The following is a 25397-nucleotide window of genomic DNA, read 5'->3' on the forward strand; positions in this document are numbered from 1 at the left end:
ACAGTACCAAAGGCATGGCTATGAAAGAATAAATTAATAAACAATACTTCACCAAAATCAAACACTTTTGGGGAAGACTGGGTGGTACAGTTGGTTAAGTATCTGACTCTTGGTTTTGGCTCAGGTCATGATCTCAGTCAGGGTCATGAGATGAAGGCCCACCTGGGGCTCCGCACTCAGCACAGTCTGCTTAAGACTTTCTCTCCCTCTCCCTCTGCCCTTCCCCTCCACACTTATTTAAAAGATTAAAGACTTTTGTCTTCAAAAGCCACTCTTAGTGAATGAAGGAAAAGCTACAGCATACATCTGATACGTACCTGTATCTAGAACATATAAAAACTCTCCAAATTTAATAATAAGGAAACAATACAACACAAAAATAATCAAAGGATGTAGACAGATATTTCACTAAGAAATACATATAGGTGGCAAATAACATTGAAAACATCCTCAACACCATCAGTTATCAGGAAAATGAATATTAAAGCCATAATGAGCCACTTCACATCTATCAGAATGTCTAAAATAAAAGAGTAACATAAGGCGGTATTGATTAGGAATAACTGGTACACTAACACACTGCTGGCAACATGGTATAATGGTACAACCACATAGGAAACAGTCTGGCAATTAAGTTAAGCATAAACCTACCATATGATCCAGCCTTTCTACTGCCAAAAAGAAAAGTATGTCCATCCTGAACACAAATTTTCATAGCAAGTTGTTTTATAATAGTCAAAACTTGAAAACAACATAAATTTCCAGTAATAGGTAACTGGGATAACAAACTGTTTCATAAACATACAATGGAATACTATTCAGCAATAAAGAAAAATATATGCAACAATGTAGATGCAGTATTAGAATAATTTGCTGAAAGAAATCAGGCAAAAAGAATACATACCGTATTATTACATTTATATAAAGTTCTAGAAAATATAAACTCATCTACAATTATACTAAACAGATGCTTGTGGGGAAAGAGCAAGGAGAGAGGGAAGAAGTATTATAATGGAGCCTGACTAAGCCTTTGGTTAGGAAGGACAGGTTCGCTATCTTGATCGTGGTGATGGTATCGCAGGTATATACATAAATCGAAAAATATCAAGTTGGATACATAAAATATGTGTAGTTTACCAAACATTAATTATACTTCAGTAAAACTTTAAAAACAGAAGAAAAATTTGACCAGACTCAACACAAAAGTAGACACACAATGGCCAATAAAGAAAGATAAGATACTCAACATTATTTAATATCAGGGAAATGAAAATTAAAACCACAGCAGCATGCATCTACAAATCCATTACAAAGGCTAAAATTAAAAAGAACAGCAATACCAATTGTTGGTAAGGATCTGGAGAAACTTCAAATCTCATATACCACTCATATAAATGTAAAATAATACAACCCCTTCAGAAAACCATCTGGCAGGTTCTTACAAGTTAAATCTAAACCTTCCAAACAAGCCAGTTGTTCACTTTCCAAGTAAAGAAAACACAGGTTCACCTGAAGAAGATTGTATGAATGCTCATAACAGCTTTAGTTACATCCCAAGCAGAAAACAACTCAAATATCTATTAACAGATGACAGTAAAAACAAAATGTGATCTATTTATACAAAAGTACATTACTCTTCATTCAAAAGGAGCTAACTGCTGAAACAGATGCAACATCATGGATAAATCACAAAATCATAATGTTGAGTGAAAAAAGCCAAACACAAAAGAGTACATAATGTATACTGTGATTCTACTTATATAAAATTTTAGAAAATATAAACTACTTTATAGTGAATAATTATTAGCAGTCATCTAAGGCTGAGGTAGAGGGGAAAATGGACTACATAAGGGTAAGTGAAAACAGTTATGGTGATGGAATAATTCACTATATTGTATAAGTGTATATCATGTTGGTTTTTAATTAGTCCTCTAGCATTTTGGGCTCTGCAATGTTAGCAAAAGTAGTTTACTTTCTTGATTTTTCTTAATGAAGTATTACTGGCATTTTTTATGGGGAAATTTCTTTGTTGAATGGGTGGTCTTGTACACTGTTAAGAGTATCCCTATTTTTTTCTCACCAACCACTATGATCCTATATATTCCATCATGTATTTCACAAAAGGCCCAAATGCACCAAGTGTGATAAACTTAAGCCTAATAAACTTTTATTAATCACATTTGGCAGTTTCTATACAATGATACTGACCAAAAAATAAAATCAGTAACAACTAGATGGGAACATACAATCAAAGAGGTCTTGTCCTTAAAGAACTAATCCCCTTAGCATTTTTACTTTTTACTTAAAACTCTCACCATCAAGTAGAATACCCAGGAAGGTGTAAAAAGAAAGAAATCATTCCTTATTCATTTCTCACTCCTCATCACTAATGACAGTAACATTACTTAAATAAAAATATCATCTTCAAAGAAGACATGAACATTTATCTTTTTGTTCCTTTTTCATAAAGACAGTAAAGAGGAAATGAAAAGTGAATGGGAGACAATAAACAGTATTAATATTTTCAAAAGCAGAGGAAATAAAGTTACTTACCAATGCAATGGAAATTAAAAGTCAGTAAGAGAGTATCAGGTCAATAAATTTGTAAACTCAGGTAAAATGAATTTGTCAGACAAATTTCTAGGAAAAAAATCTTACAGAAACTGATTTAAGATTAAATAGAGAAAAATGAAAAAAAAAATAATCTGAATAGTTTAAAACCCCTCACAATGATAATACTAAATTGTATTATAGGCTAGTTCTACCAAATATTCAAGGAATATATCATTTCAATCCTATAAATCATACTAAGAATAGAAACTGATGAACCATTCACCATCACATTTTTTAATAGACTTTAATTTTAGAGCAGGTTTAGGGTCATAGCAAAATTGAGGGAAGGCACAAAGTTTTCCCATATGTCTCCTGCTCCTACACATACATAACCTGCCCCACTATCATTATCCCATACTAGAGTTCTCCATTACATTGACAATGCTAGTATAACCTTGATATTAAACTTGGAGAAGGAAAGAACAATTACATGCAAATCTCACCCAGGAAGATAAAAAATATTAATAAACAAACAAACCAAATGAATCCAGCAATATATACAAAAAAATAATATACAATGAGTAAGTTGAGTTCATCTCAGGTCTGCAAGGACAGATTAATAGAAAATCAGTTATTAGTCACACATTCCTAGATTAAAAGAGGAAAACTGTAAAATGATTTCAATTAATGTGCAAAAGATTTTGATAAAAAGTATATAAATGATTTCTAAAAAAGCTTATCCAATAAGGAATAGAAGGAAATCTTGTCAAATAGGAAATGATATCTACCAAAAACCAAAAAGAAAATTATTCTCATTACATTCTCATTCTCTTATTCTATAAATATTAGCAGAATTCCCATTCAAATCCCAAACAGGACAAAGATACTGGCAATTACTACAATAAACATACAAAGTAGACAGACATAAATTCTACAATACTTGTAAGACCTATTTTTTTTGAGATATTTTAAAAATACTAAGTGAATAAAGAGGTATACTATGTCCATGGATGGTAAAATATAATATCTTGTGAATACGAGTTCTCACCAGATCTACAGATTCAATGCAATTCCAACTGAAGTACTAACAAGTGTTTTTGTAGAACTTGACAAACGGATTCTTTTACATGTAAGAAAAAAGGTCCAAGCAGTAAGCATAAAAGAATAAAATACCTACAAGATTTTAAATTACAAAACTACGATTTATATAAAAACATTAAGAAATTAACAATCCATAGATTAGGAGGAAATATTCACAACACATGTCTAATAAAGGAACTGAACACAAAATATATAAGAAATTTCAACAACAGTAACAAAAACAATCTTTTTTAAGAAACAGATAAAATACTTGAATAAATACTTTACAAGGGAAAATGTACAAATGACCAGTAGTAAGTGGGACGCCTGGGTGGTTCAAGGCCTGCTCCTGGGATGAGTCTCGCATCAACAGTCCTCCCCCACCCCAGGGAGCCTGCTTCCCCCCTGCCCCCACATCTATGTCTCTGCCTGTCTCTCAGGAATAAATAAATAAAATCTTAAAAAAAAAATAAAGCAAATAATTTTGCTAATGTTATTAGGAACATTCACTGAAAAAGAAAAAGATATATGTATAAACTAAACCTTAAGTTAAGATTCTGTGATAATTTCAATTTAAAATAGTATGAATTCATGATTTAGTGTACCATATTTTATTGATTTTAAGATGTCCATTTTGAATATTATTTTAATATATTTGTAATGAGGATACATTTGCATTAGACGATATCTTAAAATTAATGGCAGTGTTTTTTTTTCTTAGTAGTACATAAAATTACAATTGATGACATCTTAGATTCAAGGAAACAGTATATTTATTCTCTAGTTCTGTCCACTGACCTAAAGAAATGCTATCCTTGTAGCATCATATTTTGATTTCTAAATATCATTCTTGACTAAAAGGAGCCAAGGTTATTTGGGTATATGGTTAATTCCTGGCTCTAAAACAAAAAATTTCAGTCTGAGACTGAAACAAATATAAAAAAATATTTTAAAACTAACAGGGAAAAAAAATAAAAATAAATTAAAAAAAATAAAACTAACAGGGTCATGTGTGTAGGACATAGGAGCCAATTTGAAGGGATTCATACTGATGAATAAACTTGCTACAATTTGAGCATAAAAAAACAACAAAGTAACTTTTCAACTCTGGTTGAAATATGTTGAATATAATTCCCATGAATCCTTACGGTAAGAGAAAGCAGAAAGCAAATCAACTGACTACTACTACAGGGAACTATTATACTAACTCTTCATTTTAAAAATTGGTTCTCTAATGGAGCTTTCATTAAAAAGTATCCAATGTCTACAGATATTTGATATGTATATCAAAATATAGGCCATCCGTGTATAGCAACTTAGCAGGACTTATGTTAACTAGGACATTTGAGAAACAGTGATTAAAGGTTTGTACAAGAAATTTTCAAGTTTATCTCTATTTTCCACAATTTCTGTCTTAATAACATACCCGAAGTCCAGAATCCTCAAGTGAAGCAAAAGAGAACAGGTTGACAAGAAGTAAAAATGGAAACAGGAAAACACAAGCTGCATCCTTTTGACTAAATACGCTGTATATTTTTCCAAAATATGCATCATCAACAGACTAAAACAGCTCTAAATAATGCTTTTATATTTATATATAATACCTTCAGTTAGAGACCTGAAATGTCACTAGATCTTCACTTATTCAGAATTTACATAATCATTGCTATCACAAGGTGGACGCTAAATTTCAGTTTCTGATGGTCAGTTTAACCTTTAAATCGCCTGATTATACTCTGTCTTCATTCTCAAAACCCCAAATTAGCAAACAAGCCACAATACAATATATGCTATAGCATAGGTCTTCTGTGAATAGCTGGGATCTTCAACTGCTTCAGCTGCAATACAAGCCATTGAGCCTTGGCCAATATAAGCCAATTTGAATAATCAATATGACAACCTTATTTTTCTAATGCAAACAGGATTGCTACAGTAAGGTGTCTCACTGCCACATCACAGTCATGGCCTCTTTTAACCCCTAATTAGATTGAGGCGATTATCCCTGCTCTTCCTTACAAGTGTACAGCTTGGATAAGGGATGACAAAAGCTATCTGCCACTTATTCAGCCTTTGCAGACAGCAGGTTATCCAGGGAGATAGAGAATAAAATCAACAAACAATTGTTATTCATATCATCATCTAAAGTGTTAAGATAGTCACAGTTTCCATACATGCCCAGTGAATATAGCCCAGAGCATGAGGTAACTGCAGACTGCTTAAGAACATCAGGGTTACACAGATGGAAATTCATGGTGATGTTGGGGAATTATGTCTAAATCAAATTCATTTGCATAAAAAGAAATGATCAGGGATTTGTCTTTTGTATATAATATATCAAGATTTCATTATGTTTCTCTTCATGAATTCTTTGAAGCTAAATTTTAATATTGATTTTTCTAAACACATAGCATTTATCATGAAAAGAATGCCAAAATTAATGGTTTGCAGAAACTTAAATGCATTAAGATTCAATTAAAATGCTCTTAAATATAAAACAGGAAACTTTTCACCATGCTACTACATGAGTTCTTGTATTATAAATTTAGATGATCAAGAGTTATTTCACTAACTCTGTAGATTCCAAATGTTTTTCTTAACTCTTGTAACAGTTTTTGAAATTTCGGTCATCACTTCAAACCCATTATTAATAAGAGAACTGTGGTCACAAGAAAATAATAAAGAGTAGTTGCAAAGACACCAAACTGACAGTTCCTTGTAAGTTTAAGCTAACTTGAGGACAATATAGGAAGCTGGGCCCACTGATAAGAAAAAATTTGGGGGGGGAATATCTGCATCTACTCTGATGATGATAAAATCACAGCGGAAGTAGTAAGATAAGGAAATGTTGAAAAGGATTTCATATCTTTTCCTTTCCACTTGCAAGAGTCAGTAGGCGTCTTTTTTTTAAGGTCATAATCACTGTGCTAAAAGAAAAAGAATGAGAAAGCCACAATCTTTTATATTGAATTGTTTTATATTATTCATTCAGTTAACCAACATTGTTGCCTTTAAAGCAGCCAACTGAGGTACCAGACCCAAAATTCATCAAATGTCAGTCCAAGAACAACTAAACATTTTAAATATATCCACTGGTAGCAAAAAATTTGTCATATAAACATTATTTCTGCACATAACCATGAGTTAGTGAACCCAGATTTTCATGGAGATAGAGTGCTGTGATTACTTGGTTATCAGTGGATCATTTAACCAAACTGCATCATGACAGTTTAATTTAGTGATTGCCAACCAGGCTGAGCAGTAAAAGATTATCTAAAACTGTGTGCCTTGTTCTCCGGACATAAGCTGAAACATGACTTCATTCTTAAAGTTGAATACCAACTCAGGATATTGGGCAGGCCTTGAAATCCAAGTCGTAATTCACTTCTAAATGTGTCTCCAGAGCACCATTGTTAGATAGAGAAACCTAAAGCTTCTCTCCCTCTCTCTCTCTCTATACATATGTACGCATGCTATGTGTATATATTTATTTTTTTACACATTTGCAGTCAATAATTTCATTTTAAACATCTGATTTTAACAAACATGCTCTTCTTATAGCATCCCATATATTTATTCATTTATGTAAAATGGACTTGATAAGAAAAAAATGAAATCAATTGTCAAAAGATATGGGAATACTTTACTAGATATGATTAAATTTATTAACCTTCATTTATTTAAACTGAACGTTAAAATTTGAATTTGTTATGATTTTGTTTCTCTAATCCACTTCTGATCTTTAAATATATATATATATATATATATATATATATATAAAATATTACAGCTTCCAAAAGTAAACATAAGTCATACATATCTACTATAGATTTTAGACTAAAATATTTTAATAATTTAGTAAACATATGCTGGTAAAATTGCATAACGCCAAAGTATAGTAAACAAAAACATATAGACATTTGTTTTCAATTACCTCTCTATTTATATACAGTTAAACCATCAGTGCTAAAACTCAAAAATATTAAAAGGGAAAGTAACGACAAATGACATTTTAGTGAATAAGTAAAAAAACAACTTCACTCTTCTGGTCTTATTTTAATCCATCTTTCTGCGTGTTATTTTACTATTTTTTAGTTTTCTTTGTTCTTTCACTTGGAACTTTTTATGTGCTTGAGGTTACTAGCAACTCTTTATTAAAAGTACAATAAAGAACTAGACCCTTGAATAATTTGAGAAATGTAAAGTGAAAAACTAAATTATAACATATAAAACTATTGATTTTCAAACTTTCTTCTGCAGCTCAACTTTATACAAAACTCCAATATTGTCAGCATATCTCAATAATATTCCTACTCAAAAGAAATAATGCATTATTGGTTTTTTGTTTGGATTAAAAACCATGCAGCATACTGTAAATTTAATAACATTAAAGTTGAGGACAATAAATAAAAGGTCTATGGTCCTTATCCAATTCTAGATTTCTAACTAAAGAGTGGCATGATGGCCACAGGTTAGGTACACACATCTGATCAGAAAACTAGAAAATGGTATCTTTGAAAGCAAGTAATTTACTCAGGATGTGAGATTTAATATTTTCAAAGCCATTTCTAGATAAGAATAACTAATTATTCTTCGTCTTTATTACAAATAAACAAGAAACAGGATAACAGATTGAGGTCAACTATAGAAAAGCATTTCTAGAATGTGTTAAGTACTTGAATAGATTGCTAATGGAGGTTGGAATTCTCTTATGTCAAGGACTTGAAAAGGATACATTTTAATCTTTCAGAAATGGATTCTCTGAAAGCATAGTAAAGGACTTGCGACAGCCTTTCTCACCTTAAAATAAAATTCTTAAAACCATGTATTTATGGAAGATCATGCTTTTGTATTTGTTTCATTTAGAAGTTAAAATTGATGTAAGAAGAGTGTATAAATAATGGCATATTCCAGATGTGATTTGGTACGGGGCTAGAAACAATGGGGATAATATACAAATGTGAATACAAACAGGGCTCAGCACTACATGAGAAGAGGAAGAAAGCATTAAAACATGAAACTAGGGGATCCCTGGGTGGCGCAGCGGTTTGGCGCCTGCCTTTGGCCCAGGGCGCGATCCTGGAGACCCGGGATCGAATTCGTCGGGCTCCCGGTGCATGGAGCCTGCTTCTCCCTCTGCCTATGTCTCTGCCTCTCTCTCTCTCTCTCTGTGACTATCATAAATAAATAAAAAATCAAAAAAAAAAAAAAAAAAAACCTGAATCTCTTAAAAAAAAAATGAAACTAAAAAGATTAAAATTCCACATCTTAACAACTCCTCAGGTAAGTTACAAAATGCAGTATCATCTACCAATACAGTCTATAAACAAACTATAAGGAATCTCAAACAAATCCAAGTTTAAATGAACGCCTCTGAAACTGACATAAGTAGAATGATACAAATTATTTTTTTAATTTAATTTTTTCACCAATATTAAACAAAAAGCCAATTTTCTTTTGTTTTGTTCCCCAAATGTGGAACAGGTAATACAGAGAGAGAAAATATAACAAATAATTTATCCAGGCAAGAATGTGTGCCTTGGAAATCTGACCACCATAACAGTTCTTTTCATGATGCCAGATCAAGTTACTATCACCAATAACGGAACACACCACCATCCTGGGAGTCCTGACACAGTGCTGAGAAGGACACAACATTACCTCTGTGGTATTCCTGAATCTAATTATTAGGAGACATTAGAAAACCCAAATTGAAGGACATTCTATCAAACAAGTGGCCTATACAGCTTTAAAAATGTCAAGATCATGAAAGACAAAGAAAAGCAGAGAAACTATTCTACGTTAAAGGAAACTAAGGACACTGTCATGACAACCCAGTGTAGTACGTGACTCTGGGCTGGACGGGGTGTCTTTGATGGAGGGAATGGGTGGTTGACATGCAAATAGGAAGTTACATGATGTAACCAGGACTATGAACTGTGGATCAGATACTCTATCAAGGTTAAATTTCTTGATATTGATTATTACCGTACTGTGGATATGTAAAAAAAAAAATTCTTATGGAATACATACAAAAATATTTAGGCATAAAGGGACTGATGCTTGCCACTTGCTATCAAATGATTCAAGAAAAATCACGTTGAGAGATAGAGAATTTGATAAAGCAAATGAAGTAAAAATGTAAACAACTGGTGAATCTGGATAAAGTGTACATGAGAGTTCTTTTCTTGGAACGTATTTGTAAGTTTGAAATTATGTCAAATAAAGAGCTGCAAAAAAACCTTAATTGGGTATATTAATTCCTCTTCAGTACTTTCAGTTCCAGCCAGGAACTTACCTCCTTCAAACTTGACAGCAGCAGAAAAGAAAAACAAAAAAAACACAAAAACTTCACATTTAGTAAGCAAAGAAAAGCTACCCTTTAAAAATACATACGTATACCACATAGTCCTAAAGCATTATTTACTATATTTATTTTTTATTTTTTTAAAGATTTATTTATTCATTCATGAAAGACACAGGTTGAGAGAGAGGCAGAGACACACAGGCAGAACATCCCAGAATCACGACCTGAGCCAAAGGCAGGCGCCCAACCACTGAGCCACCCAGGCATCCCTATTTACTCTATTTAGAAATCTGGAACTTATAAAACTATTTGGAAAACACAAAAATAATTTTAAAAGCCCATATTTTACTATTTTCAGTATTAAAACGTTTTCATCTGATGTTAATTTGACAAATCCTATAACCTGGTGTTTTAGGCATCCCATTCCTGAGGTGATGTTAACTCAATAATTTTTTTCCAGGAATTTTATCAATAGTGATATCAGAATTGAGATACTATGAGGGAAAAGTCATGGCATATGATCTAAAAAGAGAGGATCACTCCTGCCCATTAACTTCAGAATAAAAGAAGCTAAAGCCATCCAGATACAAAGTATACAGTTCCTAATGGTTTACTTGAACTTCATATAAATAGAGCTCTGAGAATGGAATTAGCTTCTTGGGATAGCTGATGAACAAATGCATGAACATCTGTCTGTGCTTTGTTATAACACAACAATAAGTAGGTCTGAAATGGCTTCACTGAAGCACCAGAAGACTTACTTCCTGGGTGCTCAGCCATCCTTTCATCAGATCTGTCAGTATCTATCCCTTTTGGTAACAGTTAAGAAAGAGCATCATTAAATTCCCTATAGAAAGGGTATTGTATTCAGAAATAACAAAGTAAATTTTCCATTGTTCATGGAAAGAAGTACCATATTATACTAACTGTACTAATTATTGATTTAGTCAATAAATTTTCGGCTAAGGTAATAATATTTTTTGGTATATTAAAAGACACTTATTCACTGCTAGGGGTGAGAGAAGAAAGGGGAATTCATACTACCTTCTCAAGGCACAAAATGACAATGCTTGTTAACCTCATAAAAACCAGTATTCTTTGACCCATCAAATTCTCTTCTAGGAAATTACAAAAATATAAAAAATATACACAAAGATATTTATATACAAAATATTTCTGCATGTATGTACATATATATGAACATGTATCTATACATATATGTATATGTACCATATTTATGTACAAGAATATCCATTATTTCAATAATAAATGAAAACAGCTTACATGTCCGAAGACACAGAATTATTAAATGGTTAGTATGTATCTATACAATGCAAAGTATGCTACTCTTAAAAATGGCAACATAATAGATTCATACAGTAGTACATCTGTTAAATTTTTCAATAAACTAGGAAATTATAGACATATGCTAAAAACTATATAAATTATGGAGGGTGTAACCAAGTGTTGCACCTCATTTGGAAGGACACTATTCTATTCAGAAGGCTTTGGCATGTTAGGCCAGGAGACAACAACCTATAGTCCTTACGTTAACTTGGCCCCACTACCTGCTTTTGTAAGTAGAATTTACTGCAATGAAGACATGCCTATTCATTTATTTATTGTCTGTGGCTGCTTTTCACATTACAACCACAGAGCTGAGTAGTTTTGACAGACACTATAAGCCCACAAAGCCAAAAAATATTTACTATCTGGATCTTTACGGAAAAAAGTTTCTGAACCCTGGTCCAGAAACCTAGCCCATATTTCTCTCCAATGCTTTCCAAGTTGCCTTTCAATTTATTGAATTATATGACATGATCATAGACTAAATGGTTTCCAAACTATCTTTGCATGTGCGACAAGAGAGTAAAAGGATCTCAATCCATCCACTCACCCCAGCCAAGGGGGAAAAATGGAGCAAGTAAAGGAGAAAAAAGGAAAGAACAGAAAGGAAAGAGGAAGCCAGGGAATAAAGGAGGGATAAGAAAAGTCTGAAAGGCACTGATCTATTTTAGGGACGGGAGGAGGAAAGGAAGACAAGGAGACCCTTATTTGGTAAATGAGTTTGTATTTAGGAACTGAGTTTGTACTGGAACCCAATCTCTTAATATACAGCATGTATATTATATAGATATATTCTGAATTCTCAATTGGAGGGGGAAGAGCAGACAAATTTTTAGATGTTAAAATGGTTTGTGGCTTTCCAGAGCTCAACTCAACTCAGGAATCTTATTTCTTAGTATTTAATTTTGTTAATTTCTCGCTCATTAAATTAAGTGAAAATTGATTAAATTGATTTAAAATTTATTTTTCTCCTTAGGGGCACAATAATGAAAAAAAAAAACCTGGAGAACAATGGTATATAGAAAATATCCTTCAATCTTAAGTTCCCTTACACAAAATGTTAAAAGGCTCTTAATTACTAGTATACACATTTTAACCCATCATTTTTGGTTCCAGTATGCACACGGTACAAATCAATCCTGTTATGAGCCAGTCCAGGAGGAAACTCCAGGTGGGTACAGAAAAGGGAAGGAAAGTAAAAGAGCAAAAAGAAGGTTATTGCAGTGAAAATGTGCAGAGGAAAGTAAACTCAAGACTCAGAACTATAGAAAGAGGACACTGAGCCACATGTTACATGATGAAGTTAGCAATGTAGGCAAAAGCATACATAACCTTACATAACACCAGGCTTAGGGCACACAGATTGAGAAAGACCTCACTGATAATCTCAGACATTCAAGTTATTTGTTATCTATTGAACAACAGTAGGAACCAATGGATATAAACAACTATTAGCACTTCAGTGAAGAGAAATGGAAAGTTTTTAGTATAAACGGATGAAAATGGCAACGAACGGTTATGCTAGCTATTAAGCAGTTGCCTCTGCCGTGTATCTATTACAGAACTCTGTAAATGGCATTTTTCCTTTGCCAGCTAGCTCCCTGTTAGGTTCTGCTAGGCAGAGGTGTTGGAAGGAAGTTGAATCATTCCAGAAAGTGAGGAGGGCTTCCCTGTTTTACTTAGTGCTCCTATCAGGGCTGCCCCAGTAACAACCCTTTACTCTAGAGAAATAACTCCTTAGTAGAATTGGTTCTGATTTCTATTGTCCTTGTTCTCTTCTCCCAGAACCAGACCCATCACACTCCCTCAGAGGCCAGCCACCAGCAGCAGCCAAGCAGCATCCCCTTCCAAAAGTTCAGCTCTTAGCTCTGTGGAATCCATCCTACCAGCCCCTGAAGTACCAATACTAGTAAAGTAACACTCGCTCTTCGCAGGTCTGGGTCAAAGCTCTGCCTTTCTCTGAGATCCTAAATCCTAATAATCCCAACCTCTTTCTCACCCTCCTAAAGATCCTGGAAAAAAAAATGGAACGTGTCATGAATCTGCATGTCATCCTTGTGCAGGGTCCATGCTATAACCTTCTCTGTACTGTTCCAATTTTAGTATATGTGCTGCTGAAGAGAGCACCCAACCTCTTTTCTTTGTTTCCCCAGGGGCAGTACTGGATCCTTCTAATACTATCTCTGCTATCTCAGTGTTCCCCCTTTTGCATCACCCTCCCATACCTATTTAACCAACTCTCCATAAAAAATTCTATTAAGGTAACTAGTGTGGTTTCACCTTCCTGACCGGTCCCTAACTGATACAAGAGTATCAAGCAGTCCTTATTCTAGAGGTAATTAACATTCTCTCCAGGTGTTATTTTTAGTGTTTAATTTTAGTTTATATAAAAAATATTTTTAAGGACCATTAGAATGTATTCACACTTCAATCTCCCTAAATTTTTTTTCCTGTAAAGTATAAGATTTTCTTTCTCCCACAATTCTTTTTGGTTATATCTGTGAGAAAACCCCAAGAAGTCACTAATGTATCTGTGATACTTATCCTTCATCTGTCCTATACCTTCTAATTGTGTCTAAGCCCAAAGGGATGCAAGTCTTTCTTTTTAACAAGAACAGCAAACTCTTTAATTCTGGACAGCAGTAACTGGAATAGCCAGTCACAGGTAGAGGAATGGACTTTAATGAGTTATCAAGAGGCAGCAGGTTCACTGAATCTTAAAATCCCAGAAAAATGCCCATATTTATTAACACATTTTTAAATATATATTGGAGTTAGTCACAGTGGAGAGATACAAAATGTCTAAGTACAAAACATGTACTTCAATGAGAAGAATTATTTATCCAACTATATCTCTATTAACTTACAAAATCTCACTTTGATAGCCACCTTGGAAAAATACATCATTTAACCTCTGGGAGCCTCAGTTTTCTCATCTGTAAAGAAAACAGGCTGGACTAGGTCTCTGTTGCCATATATCTAACATGACAGTCTATAACATTTCTTTTAGTATTGAGGCATTGAGAGCTCAGCATCATTATCGAGAGAAACAAAAGATGGGTTTTGTAAAGGGAAAAAGTAAAGAGGTGGAAAAAAGTATCAAGATTGATAGTTTAAAAACATAATCTGAAGGAGATTCAAATACAAATGTTGGGGAATTCTTTATCTTTTTCCTCTAAGTCAAGGAAAAGGAAGAAAATATATCACAGGCGAATTACCTGGTTTAAAAAAAATTTTTTATTCCTATTATCACAAGCTTTGAAAACATTTACTAATAACTCAGAAAAGATACTTCTTAAATTCTCTTTAAGATAGAAAACATGTTGGGGCACCTGGGTGGCTCAGCGGTTGGGCGCCTGCCTTCAGTTCAGGTCATGATCCTGGGATCCGGGATCGGGTCCCCCATTGGGCTCCCTGCATGGAGCCTGCTTCTCCCTCTGCCTGTGTCTCTGTCTCTCTCCCTCTCAGTCTGTGTCTCTCATGAATAAATACATAAATCTTAAAAAAAAAAATAGAAAACATGTCTTGTTTTATTTTTCAGTTTTAAAAACTGTTAGTTTTGATATTCTTCTCTCAAATTGTCTGACCACCTGTCATATTGTTAGACCATACATAAGCTTTCACAGCTTATTTATAGAAATATTATACTTAAAGTTCCAGTTAAAGGTTTATGAGATAGGCCAGATCATTTATGATTTAGTAGTTACCACTTAACATAGTGCAACTGGTAGTGTTTTTGATGTAAGGGAAATTTTTTTTTTTTTTTTGTAAGGGAAATTTGGTGAAAACAACTTTCAAATTTTATAATCAATTAGAGTTGTTCTAATGTAAGCTGAGGAAAATTCCAATTCTGATTATCTGCCTTATATCTCATCCGCATTGATACAGTAGCCTTGGCAATTTCCTTCTAAAACTTTACAGTTCAACTACTTTTATACAGAAGAAATAAGAAAGGTTTTAACTTTAGAATATGGATTTAACATCTACTCCTTAAAGCAAGAAATTTTATGATTTCACAATTGAAAATATTAGGTCTTAGTACTCAAGAGTTACCATACAATAAAAACAAATTTGCACAAGTCTATATAGCATAATTTCATTCGTGTAATACCTTGTATATTATTGTCATGAATAAATGAAAGTACACAAACCCCAAATCATGCATGCAAATGTAAACAATGGCTAATTCTGAAGAGCAAGATGCATGACAGTATGGAGCAGAGTGAAGGAGAGTTTTCACTTAATGTATTCTAAATTTAAAAAATAATTATTATGAAGCATACACCTATACTAATAATTTTAATTAAAAATTCATTTAAAAAATGAAAGTTATAGATAACCCACTGAAAAAACCTGAGCTTAAACTGAAGTAACATAATCAGTTAACTCACTTAGGCATAAATCTTACTTCAGCACCTTTTATGTGTCAGGCTCTGGGAACAGAGCCGGGTACAAGGATCCTGCCCCTCTGAAAGTGACATTCTGGTGGGAGTACTACTAAGATGGTTACACATTGTGATACATACTCAGAAGTATATAAATCTGGCATAGAGTAATGAAGTGGGGGATGGTTAATTTACATTGGGTGTTGAGGAAAAGCCTCTTTAAAAAGTTTATACTTGAACCAAGGACCTAAATAATGAGAATGAGAAGCCATACACAAAGATCCTAGAGAAAGCATTCCAGACAGAGGCACAGCGACGGCAAAGATCTGGAAGATGGAAAAAAAGTGCAGCTAGAGCATAATGAGTGGTAGGATAAGCTGGAGTACATGAGCTTGCCAAACCTTGATTTCAAGGTAAGAAATACAGTAAGAAGTCACTGTAGCATTTTAAGCAGAGAGGTGAAGGAGGATGACTAATATTTTTAAGAGATCTCTCTGGTTGCTGTGTAGATAATGGTTTGGAGGGAGGGCAAAAGTGAAAGAAAGGAAAGAAAGGAAAGAAAGGAAAGGAAAGGAGGAAGAAAGAAAAGAAAAGAAAAGAAAAGAGAAGAGAAGAGAAGAGAAGAGAAGAAAAGAAAAGAAAAGAAAAGAAAAGAAAAGAAAAGAAAAGAAAAGAAAAGAAAAGAAAAGAAAGTCCCACTAAGACACTAAGCTGGTGGAAAACGGAACTGGCTTGGGCCATATCAGTGGAAATATCACTTCATTCAGGTATCAGTGCAGATAAATAAAAAAGAAAATGCTTTTTCTTTTGATGGCCTCAATAAGGTCAAACATTTTTATAGAGGATACTAAAGTAACTGAGTTGGCAATATAGATGGTGGTAGACAGAGAAAGGAATATATGCTAACAAGATTTCATGGGGTGGGTACAGCTGGTGATAATGACAAACTTATTAACTTTTTAAGATGTGACTATAGGATGGTAGAGCATGCAACTATTGATCTCGGGGCCACAAGTTTGAGCCTTACATTTGGCATGACTATAGGAGTACCCAGCTTGGAAAGGATAGAGACAAATATAGTTACAAGTGAGAAAATGGAAGCTAAATGAGGGAGAAGTAATGCTATCATTATTAGCAAATGCCTGGATACTCCGCCACTAATATCTGTTGGTCAGAATGTTTTACACAACATACACAGTATACTGTATGCAAATGAGAGTATTATAACTGCTCTTAAAAAATCTAATTTATAATGTTCCTCTTAATAATACTATTAATCTAACCACATACCCAAACTCATTACTCCACTGAAATGGCAATGGCTTTTAGAACTTTCATGGAGACATTCAGCAACATAATAATAATATCTTAGGCAATATAATAGCTTATTTTACTATGGAAGGTAACTAGACTTAGTGTGGTGATCATTTTGCAGGATACATAAATATCGAATCATTATGTTGTACACCTAAAACTAATAGAATGTGATACATCAATTATACCTCAATCTAAAAAATAATAGTAATAATAGTTTTTCAAAACTATTTGTACACAGCATACCTAAAACAGACCACATGTTGCAAATTGTTGGAAGTAAAAGATGGATAAATCGGGTTCGTCACACCAATCTCTCACTTTCTTTTAGGTCTTACGGTATCTATAATGAAAAGTTTAAAGAAAAACTAAGTGTTGAGAATGTGGACTGGCAACCACAGTCTCAGAATCTATATTTTTGATAAAAAGTGGGCTCCTCTATTTTGAAAACCTGGCATGCTGAGCTCTATAAATTGCCTAAGGCAAAGTGATAAGCATAGGGAAGGCATCCACTTTATGAAACCTTTGTCCTGGAATAGACCGTATGAATCTTTCAAAACAAAGGAGTGCAAGTTTGCTGCTCAGGATAATACACTGAACATAAAAGATTACTAATGACTTATGAACTCCTAATATAGCATGAATCATGCCAGCAACACTAGGATATTGGTTTCAACAAATAGCCTATTTTATTTTATAAACTTCACCAGAATATTATCAACAGCAGTATTAGAAAATGGAAAGCTAATAAAATTAGGAGGCAGCATCGGCATACTGCACACAGTGTTTCTCATCGCTCTAATGCAGAATCTAATGGATGAGAGATCCATCTTTTAACTTAAAAAAAAAAAAAAGCAGCCAGTAAACCTAGAATAATAGACCTCCACTTGACAAAGTTATTAGAGAATATTTTGCTACCTCAATTCAATAAACTGCATTAGTGAAACCAGTTTCTTTTATAAGAAAAAAAGAGAGGCAACATACTTTGTTCTTGTGTTTTATTATAGTTCAAAAAGCCTGATTATATTAAGTTTGTTTTCCTTGAGCAATATCTGAAGTAGAAGACAACTGAAAGATTAGAGGATTATAAATATTCTCTTTCTATAAAGATGTTTTCCTAATTCTATAATAGAAGACATCACGAATACTGGATGATAGCAAACTCTCAGAAATCAACGCTTTTCCCAAACACCAGGGTGCCTACCTGCGAAAGAGAGCTTTTAATGTCTCACCCTGATTTTATTTGGTATCACGATCAAGTATTTTTCTGAGAAGTAAATGGTTATTAGCGATTTCTACTGTAGTTCCGTAACAGCAAAGGCATAATCCATGTTTAGGTGATCACTTTATGTTTTGATTCAGTTATCTGCAGGGTGTCTGCATGGTACTCTAACTATTTAAAGCCAGCAAAAAAGATTACAGCTCACACTAACTGGATTTTCACAGCTCCCTATCATTCGGCTTGAATTCCTCATGGGCAGATTAAAAGGGCCAAGGCAAACAATAGTCTTTTTACAAGGTGGTTATTGAAAAAAAAGAAGAAGAAGAAAAAGAAAAGAAAAATGTATACTTTTATGGCCAAAACAACAAAATTATTTCAGAAAGCAGCCACATAAAAACAAACTTAAATGTATAACAGAGGTAAAACTATGAGTGTTGTCATAATCCAAGTCAAAAAATTAATAGCATCTGAAAGAAGAGTAGTTTTTATTCTGAAACCTCTAACATAGATGATATGGTTTTAGAGTTCAAAGACAGCTAGTTATGGTATCAAAGAAAAGAGTTAAAAGTACTTCAACGATCACTTAGTCTAACATTATTATGCTATAGACAGACAGACTGAGGTCCAAAGAACTCAACGTGGCATTTTCAAGTCAACTACTGGCAGATTACCAAAATAACCAGATAACTAGTTCATGATCTTTTCTACTTTGACTTAACCACCCTCTTGTTTTCTACCTTCACTCACTTCATATGGTCAAATGACCTCCCAATCTATGATCATCCTTTCTCTGTGAGCCCTGGATGCAATTATCTCTTCTAATCCTCATGCAATCCCAAGAGGTAGTTGTGTTCATCATGGTCATTTTACAGGTAAAAAATCTTAAACTTAGATTAAGTGACTTGCCCAGGATCACATAGCCAGTACATGGAAGAGATGGATTTAAAATCAGGTCTATGAAAAAAAAAAAAAATCAGGTCTATGGTTGCCTGGGTGGCTCAGTCAGCTGCGTGCATCTGCCTACAACTCAGGTCATGATCCTAGGGTCCTGGGAACCAGCCCCTCATTGGGTTCTTTGCTCAGCAGGGAGCCTGCTTCTCCCTCTCCCTCTCCCTGCCTCTCCACTTGCTTGTGCTCTTTCTCTGTGGCAAATAACATCTTTTTAAAAAATAAAAAATTAAAATCAGGTCTACAAAACTCTAGTGTATGAGCTACTAATCATTGTGCTGTATAACCTGGCTTCTGTATGAGCTTCTTTCCCATTTCATGGATACATTCTTGGTTTACAATGGTTTACATCCTTCTTTCCATGTGTCATTCATTCACACAACTTATCCAAACACAACCCTTAGAGTCTCCACACTTCTGTTTAGTATTAAATAACCAGTTAGTTCCTGAATCCAAGTCAGATCAAGATCCAGTTGGATGGTATTCTTTACTTATTTTTACTTATCTTATTCTCTATTACCACTACCTTAACTAAAGCTTCACCAGTGCTCTCTCAACAGTATTTACGATAAAACTTCTAAATGGTCTTTCAATCTTCGACCCATTCTCCTTAGTGCTGCCTCTCAGACTTAAAACTGTTCAACTCAAAACTCCTCTGACATTGCCTCTTTATAACCTCTGCTAAAATTTATTTTAGTCACAATGATCTCAAAAGGAAAGATAAATTTAAATGTATATATTTACATTTGCTTATAACTTTCTTAAATCCTAGAAGGATGTGTAGGAAACTAATAAACGTGGTGAATTGGATTTCTGGGGGTTGGGGTGAGGATAGGAATTGAGTGGATAAGAGATAAGGTGGAAGAAACTCTTTAATGTAGGTGTATACCATTATATAATGTTAAGTTTTGAACTATATAAGTATACTATCTATTAAGAAAAAAAGAGGAAAGGTTTAGAAAGGAAGGGGAAGAGAGAGAAAAAAAAAAAAAAGGAAGAACAAAGCTAAATGTCACCCTCTTGTTTCCAGAATGCACCTTCTGTATTTTGTCTGACAATAAAATGGTAATTTCACCCAAAAGGAGGGAATAAAAATAATTCCCCAAAAATCTATGATCCCTCTTGCTTAAGTCTTTCTCCTTTTCCCCTCTCCTTCTTACTTCCTCTTCCATGTTCTGTGCTTTCAGATGGCTTAGGTATGAACACCTTTAAAAAATATCCTTTAACTGACTCATTTTGGGTTAAGCTGCTCTCTGATATGCTCCTCTAGTAAAGTGGGCATCTCTCTGTCATAGCACTCACATGACATTGTTATCATCTATTTGTGTGTCCAACTGTCAAACTAGATGAAAGTTTCCATGTCGTATTCATCTTCACAATCTCTAATAACCATAATAGTGCCAGACACATTTTAACAGCCCCCAAAGCAATCTATGGCACATGGTATTTATCTTTGTGATGGCCCATGGGTCAGATTCAGCAGTCACTGTCATTTAATCTTTCCATATGGGAAATATTGCTTTGGTCACTACAGCCTCTCCTTTATAGGTCTCTACAGTTATCAAATTCCAAGCAAAATATCTAAAGAGTTCAAGATAAACAGGAATTAAAAACCCAACACTCCAGGCAAGAACACTCCTACATATCCTCTTGCCTACTTTATTTCACTTTTTGAACGTCCAAAGCAAACTTATGATCTCCTGTCATATCATGGTCTCCTCCAGGATAAACATTGGTCAGTAAAACAAACAAACAAACAAAAAAAAACAAAGAAACAAAAAACACAAAACCTCATTCCAATGATACAAACCAGAAAACTCCTGATTATCCTTAGTATCTTCATCCTTCTTGCCAAATGGAATCCATCATTAAATACATAAATATATCTCAAATCCAGCCCTGGTTTGAACTACTCTTACATCTCTCCTAGACTACTGTGCTACTAATCTGGTTCTCCACATCCACTCTTATCCCGCAATCTGTTTTCCACACTGCAGCTGGAGTGATCTTTTCAAAACACTAATCTGATCATGTCACCAATCAGATTAAAACACTTCAAAGGCATCCTGTTATTCTTAAGATAGAGACCAAAATCCTTAACCAGGTTTACAAGGCCCTACAGAATCTAGCCCCTCTCGGCTTCCCTGGCCCCAACTCACACTGTGTTCCCCCCTCCTCTCCATTCTAGCTACTCTGACCATCTTCCAGTTACTGTTCATATCAGTCTCTCTCCCATCCAGGGACCTCTGCTGATGATGCTTCCTCTCTCTATAATGTTCTTCTTCCTTCTTTCACTGATTTCTATTCATCCTCATTTCGTTAGGAAAGTCTGCCTAACTGTTGTAAATCAAATCCCCACCCCTATTATATGCTATGTAAAGTACTATGCATATCTCATCCATGATATTTATCACCACTGAAAGTTTATGTTTTTTTATGTGACTCCATAATTGTTATTTTCCCTCACTGGACTATAAGCTCCATGGATTCAGAAACCTTAATGGTTATCAATCACTGAGGGATCTCCAAGCAACAACACAGTGCCAGACACAGTCGGTACTTCACACAAATAAACTAGTGACAGAAAGAAAGAAGGGCATGTCTTAGATGGTAACACCTAAGCTATATTTAGTTATCATTGTCCTTGCATGTAGAAAAGGTGGAGATTCCAAATTAGGGTAATTAATTTAATGTGAAGAACCTAATCATAACTTAAAGTTTATCCTGAGATCCCCCCTTCCCTCCCCTTCAATCAGAAATATTATATATACTCTTCTTCATTCAAGACTGGTAAGCTAATCTTCTACCACGAAAGGAGACTTCAGAGACTATATACTCTATCCCTCTTATTTTACAGTTAAAGAATATAAACCCACAAATGAAGTGACCAACCCAAAGTCACATGTAAATCAGAAGAGCCAGGACTAGAGCCCACACTTACCAGTCTAATATAATATCCACTATATCTACTATGGTGAAACATTATGGCTTTTTTTTTTTTCAGAGAAAACAATGCAATACTCATTACTAATTTATAATCTAGTAGCCCTGTAGGTACATACAAGTTTGTCTGATCATATGCTACAATTTTGGGCTGAGAAAATGTCATAACCATTAGCTCCAAAGAACCATGTAAAAATTGTATACTCAATAACAGCATAGTTCTTATCTATGTGATGAATGGTCTGAAAGCAGTTAGTTGGACATCAGCAGAAGTATAACCTTGTATAAATTTTTAAAATTGTTTTGTGGATGTGGAAAAACTTTGGGTGGATTCATGAGATTAGTTTTAGATAGGCTGGACTTAAGGTTCTGGAACATGCACTTAATAAATACGTATCTGAGATTCGAAGAGGAGCTCTGGCCTACTGAAGACTTAGATCATGGATTCAAGGAAAGACAACAGTAAGTTAGATGCCAGTCTTCATGAAAGAGGAATATTATCTAGGAAATATAGGGCACCAAAAGAAAGGTAAAGAAAGTTTCATGATGAATGGTTTAAGCTCCACAGAAATGTATTTTAACTTACTCTGTTTGGACCAAAGGATGAAAGAACAATCATTTGGAAGGGAAAATAGAAAGTACAAAAGATAACAAATTGATCTCCTCACACTGAGGAATATTGGAAGTAATAAAATAAGATGGAAACTCAGATTCTAATAATAGCAGACTAAATAAATCCAGATCAACTCTTTCTCTAAGAAAAACTACAATGGGTAGAAATTTTTAAGAAATATTTATGGCCTCTTTGATGGTATTTAAGAATTAGAGATTCAAGGGATGCCTGGATGGCTCAGTCAATTAAGCGTCTGTCTTTGGCTCAGGTCATGATCCTAGAGTCCTGGGATCAAGACCTGCATCAGGCTCCCTGCTCAGCAAGGAATCTGCTTCTCCCTTTCCCTCTCCCCGCCCCTGCCACACATACTTGTACTCTCTTCTCTCAAATAATTAAAATCTTAAAAAAAAAAAAAGTTAGCAATTCAATTGCTGAGAATAAATTAAGAGAATCCCAGATTGCCTTCAAAGGCAATAGAAATGGATCCATTTGGAACTATACACAATGAAGTCATAAATTATAAAATAACTTAAGCTTAGTAAGTTAAACATACCAATTAAAAGAGAGTAACTGTCAGAATGAATTTTTTAAAATTCCATACAGGCCTACCTTAAGAATCAAGAAAAATCTCAACTAAATAATGTAACTTTACACCTAAAAGAACAATAAAAAGACATCCGAAATTAGTAAAAGGAAAGAAATACTAAAGATCACATTGGAAATAAATGAAATAGACTATAAAAGTAATAGAAAAGATCAATGTAATTAAGACAAGATTTAAAAAACCCTTTCACTATAGTAAGAAAAAAAGAGGGCACAAAGAAATAGAATTGAAAGAGAAGTTACAACTGACACCAAGGAAATACAAAAAAAACCCATAAAATACTATTACAAAAAAATTATATCCCAATGAAATGGAAAGCCTGGAGGAAATGGGTAAATTCCTAGAAACACATGTACTTCCAAGACTAAATGATGAAAAAATAAAAAATCTGAGTAGACTGATAACTAGTAAAAAGATTGAATCTTTAATAAAAAAATTTAAAAAACATACAAGAAGCCTAAGTCCAGGACTAAATTCACAAGTGAATTCTATTGAACATTCAATGAAACTGTAACACCTATCATTCTCAAATTCTTCCCAAAAAGTGAAAGGGAATATTTCTAAACTCATTTTATTAGGACAATATTACTATAATACCACAAGGACAACACAAAAAAAGAAAATTACAAACCAATCTCTAATAAAAGTAGATGTAAAAATCCTCAACAAAATTTAGCAAATTCAATTAAACAATATGTTAAAAGGATCATACACCTTGATCAAGCAGAATTTATTCCAGGAATGCAAGGATGGTTCAACAACCAGAAACCAATCACTGTTATACAAATATATTGACAAAATGAAGGATATGATCACCTGATTATCTCAACAGATACAGAATAAGCATTTGACAAATTCAACCCCCATTTCTGATAAAAATACTCAACAAAGCGGACACAGACATAACATAATACTACAACATAATAAAAGCCATATATGATAAGCCCACAGCTAACATCATATTCAACGGACAAATGCTGAAAACTTTTCCCTTAAGATTAGGAACTAGATAAGGATACCAACTCTTGACACATTGTGATGTACAGAAAACCTGAAAGACTCCATCAAAAGCTCTTAGAAGTAATAAAGGAGTTAATACCAAATATATACAAAGAATTCATAGAACTCAATAAAAAAATCTGATTAGAAAAACTGGCTGGGGACTGAATAGACATTTTTCCAAAGAAGACATGATGTCCAACATGCATATGAAGATGCTCAATCAGGGAAATGCAAACCAAAATAAGGCCACCTCCCAACTATGAAAATGATTACTATACAAAAGACCAGAAATAGCAAGGGTTGGTGAGGATGTACAGAAAAGAAAACCCCTGTGCACTCTTGGTGACAATGTAAAATGGTGCAGTGACTGTGGAAAACAGAACAGAGATTCCTCAAAACATTAAAAACAGAACCATCAGGGGCACCCAGGTGACTCAGTCAGTAGAGTCCAACTCTTGCTTTCAGTTCAGGTCAAGATCTCAGGGTCATGAAACTAAACCCTACACTTACCATAGAGCCTGCCTAAGAGTCTCTCTCCCTCCGTACCACCACCACCTCCCTCCCCTGCTCACATGAAAAGAAAAGAAAAGAAAAGAAAAGAAAAGAAAAGAAAAGAAAAGAAAAGAAAAGAAAAGAAAAGAAAAGAAAAGAAAAAAGAAAAGAAAAGAAAAGAAAAAAAAGAAAAGAAAAGAAAAAAGAAAAGAACTACCATACTATCCAGCAATTTCACTTCTGCATATTTATCTCAAGAAAATGAAAACAATAATTCAAATAGATTTATGCACCCTTATGTTCATTACAACATTATTTACAATAGCCAACATATGGAAAATCTGAATGTCCACTGATGGATAAATAAAGACAATGTGTGTTTGTGTGTATAATGGATACTACTCAGCTTTAAAAAGGAATGAAATCTTACCATTTGTGACAACATGGGTTGATCTCAAGAGTATTATGCTAAGTAAAATAACTGAGAGGAAGCCAAATTTCACTTATATCTGGAATCTAAAAAGCAAAATTAACAAAACAAAACTCATAGATACAGCAAACATATTGGTACTTATCAGAGGGGAAAGAGG

The 25397-nt window shown here is 33.9% G+C and overlaps 1 protein-coding gene and 1 non-coding gene across 2 annotated transcripts in view; both read right to left on the reverse strand.

The window, feature by feature from the left end:
* The window catches only part of RSRC1 (arginine and serine rich coiled-coil 1), a 398032-nt gene that overhangs the window by 250629 nt on the left and 122006 nt on the right, over positions 1-25397 (reverse strand). The window lies entirely within an intron of this gene.
* Positions 13303-13411, reverse strand: LOC144294434 (U6 spliceosomal RNA). Its single transcript, XR_013361814.1, has one exon. It is a non-coding gene; the product is annotated as a U6 spliceosomal RNA (small nuclear RNA).

This window comes from Canis aureus, chromosome 22 (genome assembly GCF_053574225.1).
Source record: "Canis aureus isolate CA01 chromosome 22, VMU_Caureus_v.1.0, whole genome shotgun sequence".
Classification (NCBI taxonomy): Eukaryota; Metazoa; Chordata; class Mammalia; order Carnivora; family Canidae; genus Canis; species Canis aureus.